The 15,114-nt window shown below is 42.5% G+C and overlaps 1 protein-coding gene across 1 annotated transcript in view; it reads left to right on the forward strand.

The window, feature by feature from the left end:
• Window positions 1-15,114, forward strand: part of LOC126475090 (uncharacterized) — a 182,668-nt gene that overhangs the window by 28,209 nt on the left and 139,345 nt on the right. The window lies entirely within an intron of this gene.

Consider the following 15,114-nt stretch of genomic DNA (forward strand, 5'->3'; position numbering starts at 1 on the left):
GGCTGAACATGAATTTTATAACTAGTGGATGCACGAGTGCTAGGGACCCATAGCATGCAAGTAGGAAGTGTGCTATTACATGATATATGCGTGTAAAATTAAGTACTGTTATAAATTTTCAATTTAGTAACGTGGATCCTTTGTTAAGGACACGTGGTATCTCGTGTGAAAGCGTGTGTCGAATTTTAGCAAACCAAGTGAAGGTTGTTGCGGGTTGATATTTGTAATTATAGACACTCTGGAAACATTGATTATCCTTGAATTAATGTTTTATATTCCATGATGAACGTTCCTTGGAGAGAAATAAATTAATGTTGTACTGGAATCACGGTGTTGTGTGTCCGTAGTATTTTGGTGCCGAAACCCGGGAAGAAATTGCGATTTCCTGCGTGATTTCAACAACTAACGGCTTACTTCACGCTGTAGGAAACAAGAGACGACGTCGGACCGCATCACAAGCTAAGTCCATTCCAATATAACATGATCGCATGAACTGGTTGCTTCAAAACAATTTTTGCGGCTTAGTATTGCAAGCCTGAAACTTGCACTCAGAGTAGCTAGTTTTGTTAAAAGATTTTCGTTCACTTAACGTTTGCGCATACGCTGTTTGTTAAACGTTTAAGCTATTCAGAAGTGCACTCGGTAAACAATCTTACAACGGCCGTCTTTAGTAATACATAATGCAGGACGAATCAGAGATAACAGCAAACTTCAAAAGAAAGCGAACTAGGAAGAAGACTAATGCTACGCAATTTTGTGCGGCTGTTGATGCTCTTACCACAGAAAGCCCGTTTGATGATTTTGAACATTACAGGGAACGTCTTCAAGAAACTCTAGAGAAGCTCATTTCATTAGACGACGCTATTCATAATTTTCTCTCTGACGATGAATACAATGCAGTCGTACTGAGCTGTGAGGAATATATAGACAAAGTCAAACGCGCTATACAGAAGGCTACAAAAGCAATTGATTACGAGCTTTCAGCCACAACGTCGCAGACGAATATCACGTCACCACCAGTGCTCACACAACCAACTGTATTCCCCTCTGTCAAGCTACCAGCAATTAAGCTTGAGTTATTTTGTGGAGATGTCGAAATGTGATCCCGCTTCTGGGAACAATTTGAATCGACCATTGATAAAGACCCATCCCTTTCTACAGTCAACAAACATGTTTTCCTACGAGGGTATCTGCCAGGCGAACCGAAGTTGCTAGTAGATGGAATACCTATAACGGCTTACACGTATGAAGAAACAAAGAAAATTTTATTGAATAGATACGGAGATAGCAATCGCATTATACAGGCGCACCTCGATTATTTGGATGCGCTAAAGCCTGTACAGTCAGCGACACCCGAAACGCTAAACAGTACACTCCTGGAATGTAACCGTCGTATTCAAGCACTGCGTGCCTTAGGAGAAGACGACGTGGCATCCGGTAAAATTCTCACTCTGAAAATTCCGCGTGCATTTCGCGCTGAAATGTGCCAGAAATGGGTCATTCATGCTAGAAGAACCGAAGTAGCGGAAGGAGATGTACTGAAACTACTTAACTTTTTGGAAGAAGAAGTTCGTGGTGCTCTCACTGCACAAAAGATCCGTACAGAATTTCAGTCATCTCCTAGCTTCACGCCCACTGCAGCAGCTCTTCACATAAATTCAAAGCAAGCGAAAAATCCGTGTAAGCCTAAACGAGAAGTACCGGTACAACCATATTGCGTATTTTGCGAAGCTCGCTCTCATTGGGCCCAAGACTGCAACATAGTAACTGACAGCCAACAACGTATCGATAAACTAAGGCAAGATAATCACTGTTTTATATGTCTAAACCGAGGACATAATGCTAGAAACTGCAGTAAGAAGGGCAAGGTCTCGTGTTCTAAGTGCAAGAAAAGTTATCACAAAGCTATCTGTACTGACATTACTGCCTCTTCTTCATCTTCTCAGCAAATTAGCTCTACATCTGTAGGAAGAATCGACGTAAGTTCAGCAGGTTTTACTTATCTTCAGACAGCTCGAGTTTGGGTCAGTGGACCCGCAGGATTAAGTTAACTTACTCGCTGCGTTCTGGATAGCGCTAGTCAGTCCAGCTTCATTTCCAAGTTCCTGATTGATGAGCTAGGTTTAAGAACTATAGAACATCGTGATCTATCTGTCAACGCCTTTGAAATGCCATCCGCAGCTTCAACGCATCGCAGAGTCGTAGAATTCACACTACAGGGTACATGGACTAATTCCAATACGTCTATGACTGCGTTTGAAAGCACATACTCATTTTCCGCGCACCCAACAGAGCCTTCCGATTTAAGAAAACTTTTCTCAGGCAGCGTTTGACAGATCCCACCATCCGTTCCCAGACTGTCGCCCGCACATTTCCTTGTAGGTGATCGACTCACAACACTACCTACTGGTCCAGAATCACCAATTAGAAAAGACTTGTCCAAGAAATTTCAACGGCTAGTGAAGATGGTAGAACACTTCTGGAACAGATGGAAGAAAGAATATTTGATCCTGCTCAAAAACTTCCATGAAACTCATCAACCAAGGCCAGGTTCAGGAAGACTCCAGCTGGGTGATGTCGTTCTCTACAAGAGGATGTTCGTCCACGACACATGTGGAGGAAGGCGCGGATAGAAGATCTTCATGAAGGAAGAGATGGGAAAATACGAACTGTAACCTTAAGAACTTCAGAAGGATCCATAATCTCACGTCCAATTCAACTTGTCATTCCTCTAGAAGTTGACAAGGGTGGGGAGAGTGTTGCGGGTTGATATTTGTAATTATAGACACTCTGGAAATATTGATTATCCTTGAATTAATGTTTTATATTCCATGATGTACGTTCCTAGGAGAGAAATAAATTAATGTTGTATTGGAATCACGGTGTTGTGTGTCCGTAATAAAGGTAATGTTTGCTTATTCATGTTTATTGGAATGTAGAGTCACGTGGAGACATTTTCTGAATAATTAAAATTGCATAGTGGGGAAAGAGATTATTAAACTGATAACGTACCCATGAATTTGGGCTGCAACAAAGTAAGTAGTTCATCTCGAGTGTGTGTATTTTGTATGTGTAATTTTGGAAGGGTTTTCATATTTCAATGGGTGAATTTGTGTCGGGATTAGGCAGCAGTACAATAGTGGCTATTAAAGTGAATGATCAAGTAGGCGCGGAAGTTGTAAGTAATAATTTTGGTTTTCGGTAGAATAATTTTGACTAGAGATAGTTACGGTATGGTGAATATCGGAACTGCTAACGGCTCGATCCTTACGTTTCTCCTGTGCATATGTTGGTGCAGTAATTGTGGTTGTATGTTGATTAATGGATACAGTTGTGGAATATTCTTTTCTTCCGATCCAAAAGTGGGAACTTGTGGTAGTAAAAGATAGCAGTCCGTAGGAGGCCATAGTTTTAGTAAAAAGTCAGATGCGTTAACGATAAATAAAGATACAAAGTCAGATGCGTTAAATTTTACATTGTCAATAGGAAAGTCAGATCCGCGTAAATTACATCGTGGAATGTAACGCAAATTTCAGGCTGTGTAAATATTAGCCACCTTAATATTTGTTTAAAGAAGTTAGTTTTTTTTGTTCTTATAATAATCTGAAATGCTTAATGAATAAACCAATTTGTTCTAAGAAAATTCAAATTTGAGTCGGAACATCCTTTCTATAAGAATAGACAAACCTTTCATTATTTTGTTTCATTATCAGTAAAAAAGAAATTCTTATTTAGTAATTTTACTAAATGTATGAATGTCAATCATTGGACCAAGCAGAATTGACATAGCTTTCAAGATAGGGCATTAATGCAAAGGTCCTGCAAGTAAATCCGTTGCGGATAGTGGAAAACTGAAGCAGTAGTGGGTACCTCGCAAGCAGATGACATTTTCATTCACATTAATAAATTTTCCTAGGCAATTCTTCACAACTAAAATTAGAAACGACTCAGTATTCACGGTATCCTAAAATGTTGCCACAAACTTAAAGGGACAAATCGAGGATAAGAACCTGCGTCCTGAATCGTCATCCAACGACGCTACAGAACCTCGAAATTATGGGCGCCGGCGCCTGCCAATAGACCACCCATTCGGCATCAACTTGGCTTTCTACGCTGACGTACCGTGGCCGGAACGTCTCGCAATGTTGTTTATCATTCAGTGATCGCCACGATCGCCAGTGAAGAAAAATGGTTCAAATGGCTCTGAGCACTATGGGACTTAACTTCTGAGGTCATCAGTCCCCTAGAACTTAGAACTACTTAAATCTAACTAAGGACATCACACACATCGATGCCCGAGGCAGGATTCGACCTTGCGACCGTAGCGGTCGCGCGGTTCCAGACTGTAGCGCCTAGAACCGCTCGGTCATTCCGGCCGGCGCCAGTGGAGAAGATGGAGCTAGTTGCTGCATAGAAAGGTCCCATCTAAAAAGAAAGTGACGCTCTGTTGCCTCAGTGAATAATGGCTTCAGACACAGGTTTCCATCCGCAATTTATTTTTCTCCTGGAACCTTCTAAAACCTTCAGTGTTCTTCAGTATACAGGCGAAAAAAATACTGCAGATGGAAACCTGTGTCCAAAAACGTCATCCACCAAGGCAACAGAACATCGCATTCACAGAAGACCAGGCTTGTCTAGGCAGCAGCTAGCACCATCTTCTCCACTAAGGATCGTAGCAATCATTCGGGATCACCGAATAACAAACAACATTACGAGACATATCTCCTATCGTCTGTCAGCACACAAAGTCACACTTGTTGCAGAAGGGGTAGGCTGGTGGCAGATGCCGGCGCCTGTAAATTCGAGGCTCTGCAGCGTTGTTGGATGACGTTTTCTGACACGAGTTTCCATCCTCAATTTGCTCCTCAAGACACCCTCCACGACGCCTGGAAGTTTGCTACAATATTTCTTTAACTTCTTGTACGCAGTTCAGAAATTTTAAGAGATTTTCTCTAGTATGTATCCAAAATATGACAAGACCACATTGTGTAGAGTTTAGTTGGAGTGTATTTCAGGCTGGTATTTGCGCAAATATATGCAATTTAACAATTATTTTATTTAAACATTAAAAGAACAGAAATACACTTTCGCCAAATCAAAATATTTCTGTAACCTGTCAAAATCCTTATGTTGGGCTCCACACAGTCAGTTAAAAACATGCCTTCCATTAAATGAGAGAATAAAATACAATCTTTCCCTAATGTACGTAACCGAGCAACAACATTAACTATTTACAATGCCAGTCGTGATATCTGAGACTTCATCAGTAAAACATAAGATGGCAGAACAAGCTTTATATTTAACTAGGATCATAGCACACAACTACGCATTGGTCCACTACCGCTACCATCATCAGATACGACAACAAGCTACACACAGTACTCTAACGAAACTACCTACGCATATATCTTAACTAACGAACCCAGCAATGCTTCATATTGCTAAATATATTTGGGAACTGAATATACATCATAATCTCCTTCTCCGCCATTTGTCTTTCCAGGTCATTCTCACCCTCTCTCTGTCCATCTTCTACTATTCTATCCTGTCTATCACCTCCCCCCCTTTCTCCCTCTGTCCGTCTCCTCCTCCCCTTCCCCCACTCTCTGTCTCCTTCTCCCGCCCTCTGTCTCTCTTCATCTCTTCCTGCCCTCTCCGTCTGACCTTGAATCTTTTTTATTGTTATTGTAAAATCGCACATCTTCATGTCACAGCAGAACACAGCATTTTATTCCTCGCAGATGGTTTTACAGAAATCCTGAACATTATTGTTTAAAGAAGTGTATGGCCTTTGGTTATCTGACTGTTCATGAGAGTACTGTGCATAAATTTTAAGTAAATGTGTCACGAACTTTCCGAGATTCTCGGTGACAACGTTACCCCTTTATACATTTTATATATATGCTGTCAGACAGGTCATATCAGTATCATGTAAACATTGATGTAAATCCTCAAGAACTTCTCGATATTTTTGGTAACTACGTTTCCCTTTCTATGTTACATATATATTTATGTATTATATATATTAAAAAGATATATAGCCTGTGTCCGTACGAATGTTTACTAAAGTGCCCTGTAGAAATTTGGAGTAAATCAGTGAATAACTTTTCGAGATTTTTGCTTACAACTTTTCTCCTTTATATAGTATATACGTATCTGTAAACCGCATATGTTAAAAGATGTGTTACCTACGTTAGTCAGAACGTTTATTAAAGTGTCATGTCACAATTTTAAAGTACAGCGCTCATCAACGTTTCGATATTTTTGATAACAACGTTAAACAACGACTGCACTGGGGTGTAGTATTTGGAATTGATAATAAATACAGGGATTATATGCACCAGTTATAGGAATGTAAGAAGAATACGTTAAATTTTATTTTTAAAACGAATCTGTTCTGAACCACAGCTAGTAAATTTTAGTTACTTTTGACAAAATGCTACTGCCAAGCAATTGATATCTTTCCATCACTGTGATTAAAATGGGAAAACAGTTATATGCCCCTCCGTGGATGAAAATAATTAGGGCGTTTTCCTGGGTTTTGGTTACTCTGATACAAACAGATATGGTTGTCTGGATGGGATGAAGAAATTGGTGGGCTGTAAGAAAAGTTGTGTAAATAATTTGAACGTAACATGGAACCTCTTGTTCCCTTAAGAGTGGGGTGTGGATGTGAATGTTTTGACATGTAAAAATAACTAAATTAGCATGCAGTGCATAGTTTACTCTGATACAAACAGATATGGTTGTCTGGATGGGATGAAGAATGACAACCGAAATGTTATTTAACCCTTAAGGGTTGCGTGGGGGGGGGGGGGGGGGGGGAGGCGGGAGATGGTAAGAAGAGGTGACGTATAAGACATACTGAAACTCCGGAATGCTAGGAGCAGTTTCAACCAAACGTGATGGGCAATTTGAAAAGTTCACGGATTCACCATCAGATATCAACCTAGCGCAAGCAAATTCCTGCATAATAACAGGACATCATTTATGGACAACCATGTGACGCGTCAGTGCTCCGAATGGAAACCAGTGGTGCGGACGTCTCTTTGTTGTTGTTCCCGTGTAGTGTGATTTGTGAAGATGGGAAAAATTGAATTTCGAGCAGTAGTTAAGTGCTCCATAAAGCAAGATATGAAAAGCAAATTATACTACGCTGCTTTTTCAGAACATACCGGGAGACTCCGCTCCTTTACATTCAACTGCTACGAAGTGGACAAACGAGTTTAAATTTGGTCATGACGGCTTAGATGATTGTCCACGTATTGGTCGGCCAAGATGTCACTACCCCAAAAATTATTGTAAAAGTGGATAAAATAGTGATGGACGATCGCCGACTGAAAGTGATAGAAATTGTGAAGCCGAAGAGATGTTATCTGATGGGCCATATCACATTTTAACGTTGAAATTGTGTATGACAAAATTATCTGCTATAGTCGAGGCGGCGTAAGAAGATCCCTGACAGCTCGCAGCTCTGTTGCCAGCTTTAAATTGCGAACCACTAACGGCTGCAGGCTAAAACAGTAGTCTTCTACAGACATGAGACAATCGCGTTACGTTATTGGTTGGGGTAGGCCCGCGAAGCTGCCGCGCCCAGCCCACTGCAATGTCAGGATCAACTTACGTCGACTCAGCTACAGACGGGTGTCGCGACTGTGAACGCTGGTTCAGAAATGCGTCACACTGGAAATGTCCGAACAATGTTTCAATGATTTAGTGCAACCAACAGGTTTGTGACCATAGATGAAACTTGTTTCCTCTGCTACACGTCAGAGACAAAACAACACTATTCCGAGAGCTTTTCAAACTACACCTATACTTTAAAACTCCCGGTATTAATATCGATTCCATTGTTTTCGGTTTCGAATGACTAATCGATGACAGCTCTCATGACAGTTGTTGGGGATAGCGTCGAGGGTGCGTGTGATGGGAAGTGACATCAAAATAGTCAAAAACAAGGAATATTAATGTCGAATCCATCGACAGTTTGTTCGACTCATTGGTAACAGCCTTGATGACGTTTAATCCAAAGGAGAAGGCGTGGGGCTGAGATGGGCGCTCTCACGCCAGGGAGTAGTGCAGAGCAGGGCGTGTCCCAGCCGCTAATCACGCGGCGCACGACGGGTCACTGGGGCAGAGTCCCACCTCTGCTCTCTGTAAATTATTAGCCGCTGACTAGCATCGTTTGTGTCTGCCAGAAACTGCTAGTCTCATCCTTCCTAAGGTGGATCTCCACTACGACGATCCATGCATGAATAAGGTACTGATTGTAGGGTTACTTTACTGTGGACTTGATGTCGAATGGATTAATTTCATCAGGAACGTGTTTGCTGTGACTGACCTCTGTACAGTAACAGCTGCACACTACCCTTTGCATATTTCTTTTTCTGGGGAGGGGAAGGAGGGGGCGGGGTGGGGGTCTTCTGGCTGGTTTGGCAGCCCACCATGAATTCCGTCCTGTGCCAATTTCTTCATCTCAGAATAGCACTTTTATCCAAAATCGTCAGTTATTTGTGGGATGTATTCCAATCACTTACCCTCGAGCGCCATGGACGTTATTCTTTAATGTCTTAAGACGTACAATCATCTTGTCCTTTCTCCTTTTGAATGTTTCCCACATGTTGTTCTACTCGCCGATTCTGCGAACAAGCTCATCATTTCTTGTAAGTCCAGCTTATTTTCAGCATCCTGCTATAACACGACACCTCAGATACTTCGATTATCTTCTATTCCGCTCTTCCCACTGTTCATGACACACTTTCATACAGAGCTGTGCACCAAATGTAAATTTCACAAATAACTTCCTCAAATTAACGCCAGTGTTCGATACAAGTAGACTTCTTTTGGACATTGTTTGCCTGTGTTTGTTTTGTACACCATGCATTATTTTGCTCCCACGGTAGCAGAATTCATTCAGCTTATCTACTTCGTGGTCCGCAATTTCGATGTTAAGTTTACCGCTAAATTCGTTTGTACTTCTCATTACATCGCCTTTCTTCAGCTTGCTTCCTCTCCATGGTGTGTACTCATTACACTATTCATTCCATTTAATAGGTTCTGCAATCCTGTCTTTCTTTCACCGAGGTTAGAAATGTCGTCAGCGATTTCCGTCATTTCTTGTTCCTTGTATAGACTGAAGAGTGAGGGGGCTTGGGGTGTGTGTGTGTGGGAGGGGGGGGGGGGGCAACAGACTACACCCCTGTTAATGTAGGGATAGCAGTTGTCGGTAAGTGTGGCGTTTATATAAACTGAAGAGCCAAAGGTACTGGTACGCCTACCTAATATCGTGAATGGCTGCCGTGAGCACGCAGAAGTGCGGCAAGACAAAGTAGCATGGACTCGACTACTGTCTGAAGTAGTGCTGGAGGCAACTGACACTATGAATCCTGCAGGGCCCTCCATGAATCCGTAAGAATACGAGGCGGTGGAGATCTCCTCTGAACAGCACGTTGTAAAGCATCCCAGATATGCTCAATAATGTTCATGTCTGGGGAGTCTGGTGGGCAGCGGAAAAGTTTAAACTTTGAAGAGTGTTTCTGGAGCCACTCTGTAGCAATTCAGGATGTGTGGAGTGTCTCATTGTCCTGCTGGAATTGCCCAAGTCCGTCGGAATAAACAATGGACATGAATGGATGCAGGTGATTGGGTAGGATGCTTACGTATGTGTTACTGTCAGAGTCGTACCTACACGTATCAGGAATCCCATATTACTCCAACTGCACACGCCTGCCAGCCGCTGTGGCCGAGCGGTTCTAGGCTCTTCAGTCCGGAACCGCGCTGCTGCTACGGTCGCAGGTTCGAATCCTGCCTCGAGCATGGGTGTGTGTGATGTCCTTAGGTTAGTTAGGTTTAAGTAGTTCTATGTCTAGCGGACTGATGACTTCAGATGTTAAGTCCCATTGTGCTTAGAGCCATTTGACCCATTTTGCACACGCCCCACACCATTAGAGAGCCTCCGCCATCTTGAACAGTCCCCTACTGACAAGCAGGGTCCATGAATTTATGAGGTTGTCTCCATACTCGTACACGTCCATCGGCTCGGTACAGTTTGAAACGAGACTCGTCCCACCAGGCAACATGTTTCCATTCATCAAGAGTCCAATATCGGTGTAGACGGGCCCAGGCGAGGCGTAAAGCTCTGTGTCGTGCAGTCATTAAGAGAACACAAGTGACCTTCGGCTCCGAAAGCCCATATCTTTGAATGGTTCGCACGCTGACACTTGTTGATGGCCCTGCGTTGAAATCTGCAGCAATTTGCTGAAGGGTTGCCCTTCTGTCACGTTGAACCATTCTCTTCAGTCGTCGTTGGTCCAATTCTTGCAGGATCTTTTTCCGGCCGCAGCATGTCGGAGATTTGATATTTTACCGAATTCCTAATAGTCACAGTACACTCGTGAAATGGTCGTATGGGAAAACCCCTACTTCATCGCTACCTCGGAGATATTGTGTCCTATCGCTCGTGGGCCGACTATAACTCCACGTTCAAATTCACTTAACTCTTGATAGTCTGCCGTTGTAGCAGCAGTAGCCGATCTGCGCCAGACACTTGTTGTCTTATGTAGGCGTCGCCGTCCGCAAAGTCGTATTCCATCTGTTTACATATCTCTGTATTTGAATATGCACGCCTGTACCAGTGTCTTTTGCGCCTCAGCGTATATTTTAACCAAACTTGGTACACACGTCGCTTGCTGGCTTGAAAACACAGGAGGTAAAACATATCTAACGCCCTTATTCGTCTGGGTAAGGACTGCTAACGTTAGTGTAAGACAAAGGCCTTCAGAGTGGTTGACTAATTGGTCCTAGTTTCGATGATGCTTACTGGTGCGATTGAAGGAATGGGGGAGGGGCGTGGGGGAAGGGGGTAATATAAAAAATATGTAACCTAGTAATAGGCTAGTATTTCAGAAATGGCTCAGAATATCGAAATAAGTTTGGTACAAAGTGTGCCAGTTGGCACGTCTTTGCTTATCAAATAGGGTGTGGCAGTCGATAGACTGCGTGTCACGCATCGCTGGGAGGACTGCGACGGCAGCTGGGACATCTTTTACACGGGGGACCGCTGAGCGATAACAAGCAAGTGCGGTCCTTATGTGGAGCAGGACGTAACGGAACGTGTGTATTGATATGCAAATGTGCAGTGATTGCTATGGTTAAGTCCGTGCAGATTTTGAGTCACTGCTTCCAGAGAGGTACGAGGCCTGTATAGCATGGACATGATGGTATGCTGATTTTGATGGAGAGTTGTAGGTGGGCGCAGCTACCTGTTCTGTAGTACGCATGGGCAAAGCCAGGGGAGTGTTATGTGGTAGGCCTTTTGAGTAACCCCGTATGGAAGGGAATTTGCTACTCTAAACTCACGTCACTGTGTTTTGCCACAAACTCGTGGACGGTATAGTTGATTATTATTACCTTATGGCCTCTTTAGCATTACAGAATTCACATAATAGAACAGACGTTACTGGTGATTGCATATCGGGCTAGTGCGTATACTTGTTCGGAGTACAAAGTCCACAGTTCGGTGATGAAGGGACTGTCTTATGGTATATTTTTCATATCAAATCATTTTCATCTAACTGTGGAGTGTTAACTATGTTGTTTTACCTCACGTGGATTTTTCTGTATCTCGCTGGACGGCAGGAGCTGTATCGTACAGTATGGCTGTTTCAGATGAACGTTAGGTATGGGAACGACCAGTTATCCGTGTGGACAGTAAACAGAAACGCCCAAACAAGTAACGGCGATTAGACGGGTTAAAATGTACCACACTGTTTACAAAAGATGCAGCTGGATAAGCCACTTCGCCGATGTTCGCAAGTTACGTAAATGTTCGTTTTTTATCTCTGTACTCTAAATCAAAGTGCTTTTAAATTTATTAATGAATGAAAGAGATTGTAGTTTTGGATTTTAGTGATGCTATTGTTGGTTTCATATTTTAATAATGCTGCCACTGACATTAAGCGAAAACTTTCAAATAAGAGTGAAGGAGGACATAGAACAACTCGAAGTACATGAAAGATTCACACTAAAATCTGTGTTTGAGTAATTCTGGGGTGCGCTCGTTTTGGAACCATACATGTCCTGTTAGTATTACGACGTTGTTATTCCTACTGTGAAATGTGGGACAACTTATAGTTCTGGATATGGTTGTTATGTTACCCGTGTGCTGTTGCTTTCGATTTCATTGGAATTGAAGCATTATGAACTATAATGTCTTTCAGTAACGGCTTGTTCCTGTTCCAAAACCTAATTGTATTATGTTTTCTGTGAAGGTTTTGTTGTGAGAGGCTTAGTAACATAATAGGAAAATGTAATATTAATGTTTTAAGAAATGTCATTCTGTATTCATTTCCCAAGTTTAATCTGAGCAGACGAGGTTCCACGGCACAAAAGGCATATTATGTCAACACATATATAGCCAACTATTTTGCTATACACATAAATCCTCTTCAAGCTTTGTTTATACCGAAGAGGGAATGTTACTGTTAGCTTAACATCTTACAACGGGTTGTACGAGGATGCAACTGGGAAACGTCTCAGATTCATAATGTGTACCTAGCCTTCGTCTCAAATGATGTGGAGAAACTACAGATAACAGTAGCAGTAGTAACAATAACAGTAGTAGTGTTTTCATTCCTCCGTGAGCCAACTTGACTCGCAATCGTGAGGACGACGATTCAAACCCAGGTCCAGCTATCCTGACGTAGGTTTCCCGTGATTTCCCTAAATTGCTTAAGGCAAATTCCAGGGTGGTGCATCTGAAAGGGCAGGGCCGGTTTGACTCCCCATCCTTCCCTAATCCGATGGGACTGATGAACTCGCTGTGCCTGCTGGAGTGGCCAAGCGGTTCTAGGCGCTACAGTCCGGAACCGCGTGACGGCTACGGTCGGAGGTTCGAATCCTGCCTCGGGCATGGATGTGTGTGATGTCCTTAGGTTAGTTAGGTTCAAGTAGTTCTAAGTTCTAGGGGACTGATGACCTCAGAAGTCAAGTCCCATAGTGCTCAGAGCCATTTGAACCATTTGAACCTCGCTGTTTGGTCCCCTCCACCAAACCAACCTACCAACCAAGTGTACTCGACATGTCATGGTTTACAATTTTAGGAAACTAAACTACTAAAAACTTAACTCCATCCCGACAGCTCTTAACTTCAGTGATCTGATGGGAATCGGTGTTACCACTGCTGCTGCCACAGTTTCAGGAAAAACCCATAATTCCTATATACCGGCATTTACATACTTGCAGGTATCAGTCTGGTATACGGCTGGTTTAAATTAGAAAAATGACCAGTCACTGGCAGAGATATTCTACGCGAAAAAAAAGCAAACTTAAGATTTAAGGAAACACGTTACAATTTTCAGAGAGCATACGGGAAAAAAAACACATTACAGAAAAAGTTGTCAACTTCTGAAATTAAGTCTCATACAGAATCTTGGATTTGAAGACTTGAATTTATCAATTTGTTTTTCAGTACAGCTGCACGCTTACGGAAAGTGAAACCTCTGAATTATGTGCGGACTTTCTGTAGATTACTTAAGGAAGTGTTACACACCTGCAAATCAATTTTCCGTCTAGTGTTCTCCGAATAGTTATTGCAGTTTCCTCTGTATGAGCCAGTATCGTCGACAAGAAATCACACGGAGTGTACATCAAGGAATGCCACAGTTAGCATTCTGGGACACCTGAACAACAACCTAAACAAATGTTCGCGAACTGAAACCGCACATATGCAACACCTCGTCGTTGCACCTAGAGTTTATGCTGATGTATGAACAGAGAAGCTCATAGAAAATATTTGTGTTTCTGAGAATCCCCTGGGCTTGTAAATAGCTTTTCGCGAAATATGAACTTAGTTGGAATTGGGTGAACTTAATGAGACATTAGCATTTAGCATTTCCCAGGCGTAAGTACGCCTTTCAAGCACACACCTGGATCAAGGTTGATAACAGATGTTACTAATTAACACTGACGCATAAGCGTCGAGATAGTAATTAACAGAGTCAGGAGCTGTGGAAATTTTAAAAACAGCAGATGCTTGGCAGGTCGTGGCTCCTCTGAGGAAACTTCGTTGATTTGTTCCCACTAACTTGGTTTCCAGTCCATGGCCTAAATCGACGAATGCTTTTTGCCCTCCCTTCGATTTCCCAGTTAAATTCGACGTCTTCGTCGGTTCAGACAACCACTAATTTGTTTCCTTTCGCGCTTTACCTTTTTTCCGACGACTGCGACGGCGCGATTGATCGTCGGGCAGCTGGCGACGGCCCAGCAATTAAATGAGTTGCGGGCTTGTTAGGCGCGTGCCCTGCCCGCCGCTCGAGGACACTCCTCTTCATTCCGCTGTTAATTATGGAACTCCTTTCCGGCTGCTTTTATTCCTCTCTCTGCTGCCCCGTCCTCCTCTTCACCCTCGCGACCCGGCTGTCTCACCAACTCTGAATTATTCGCCCTAGCGTTGTCAAGCTGACGCGTACGATTAAAATTTCGTTAACTTCCAATTTGTGCTGCGAACTGGTTCAATATTTCGAAGCTATGGACAGAAAGGTTACGATTCTACTTTTTTCTGAAAGATATTTTATAACAAGTCAGTTATCAAAGGTGGCATTTAACAGGTGTCACTCATTTATTTAAATCGTCACACAAGCGTCAAAATTTTAGATGTCGAAATAAGTGACTGCTGGATAGGAAAACAACTGAGATGGCTTAACAGAGAAAACGCGTGGACCTATACGATTCTGCGCAAAATGTGCGAAAGAACTTGCACTTATTCTAGCAGCTGATTACTGGTTTTGTCTGTGTGTGGTCTGTGGTCGGTGTACTTGTCGAGATGACTTAACAAGAATATTTTGCACAACAAAAATATATAGTTTAAGCGACACATCGCAATAAAATCTCGTCTTAACGTCTTCCTCCTTCGTTCCGTCCTAAAATCGTGCTTCACCAGTTTGTTTGTCAAGTTGGTTAAGTTATATGTATGTTTTGTTACCTCCTGTATTTTTATTAGATGTTGGAGTTATTTAGTATTTGATTATGGGAAATGCATTTATAGAGAGCCTTGGCACAATAGTTCCAGCTGGTAAATATTGAAGCCTTATAGAAAGCTGGGGAACACTGCAAGGT

This window comes from Schistocerca serialis, chromosome 4 (assembly GCF_023864345.2).
Source record: "Schistocerca serialis cubense isolate TAMUIC-IGC-003099 chromosome 4, iqSchSeri2.2, whole genome shotgun sequence".
In the NCBI taxonomy this organism is placed as follows: domain Eukaryota; kingdom Metazoa; phylum Arthropoda; class Insecta; order Orthoptera; family Acrididae; genus Schistocerca; species Schistocerca serialis.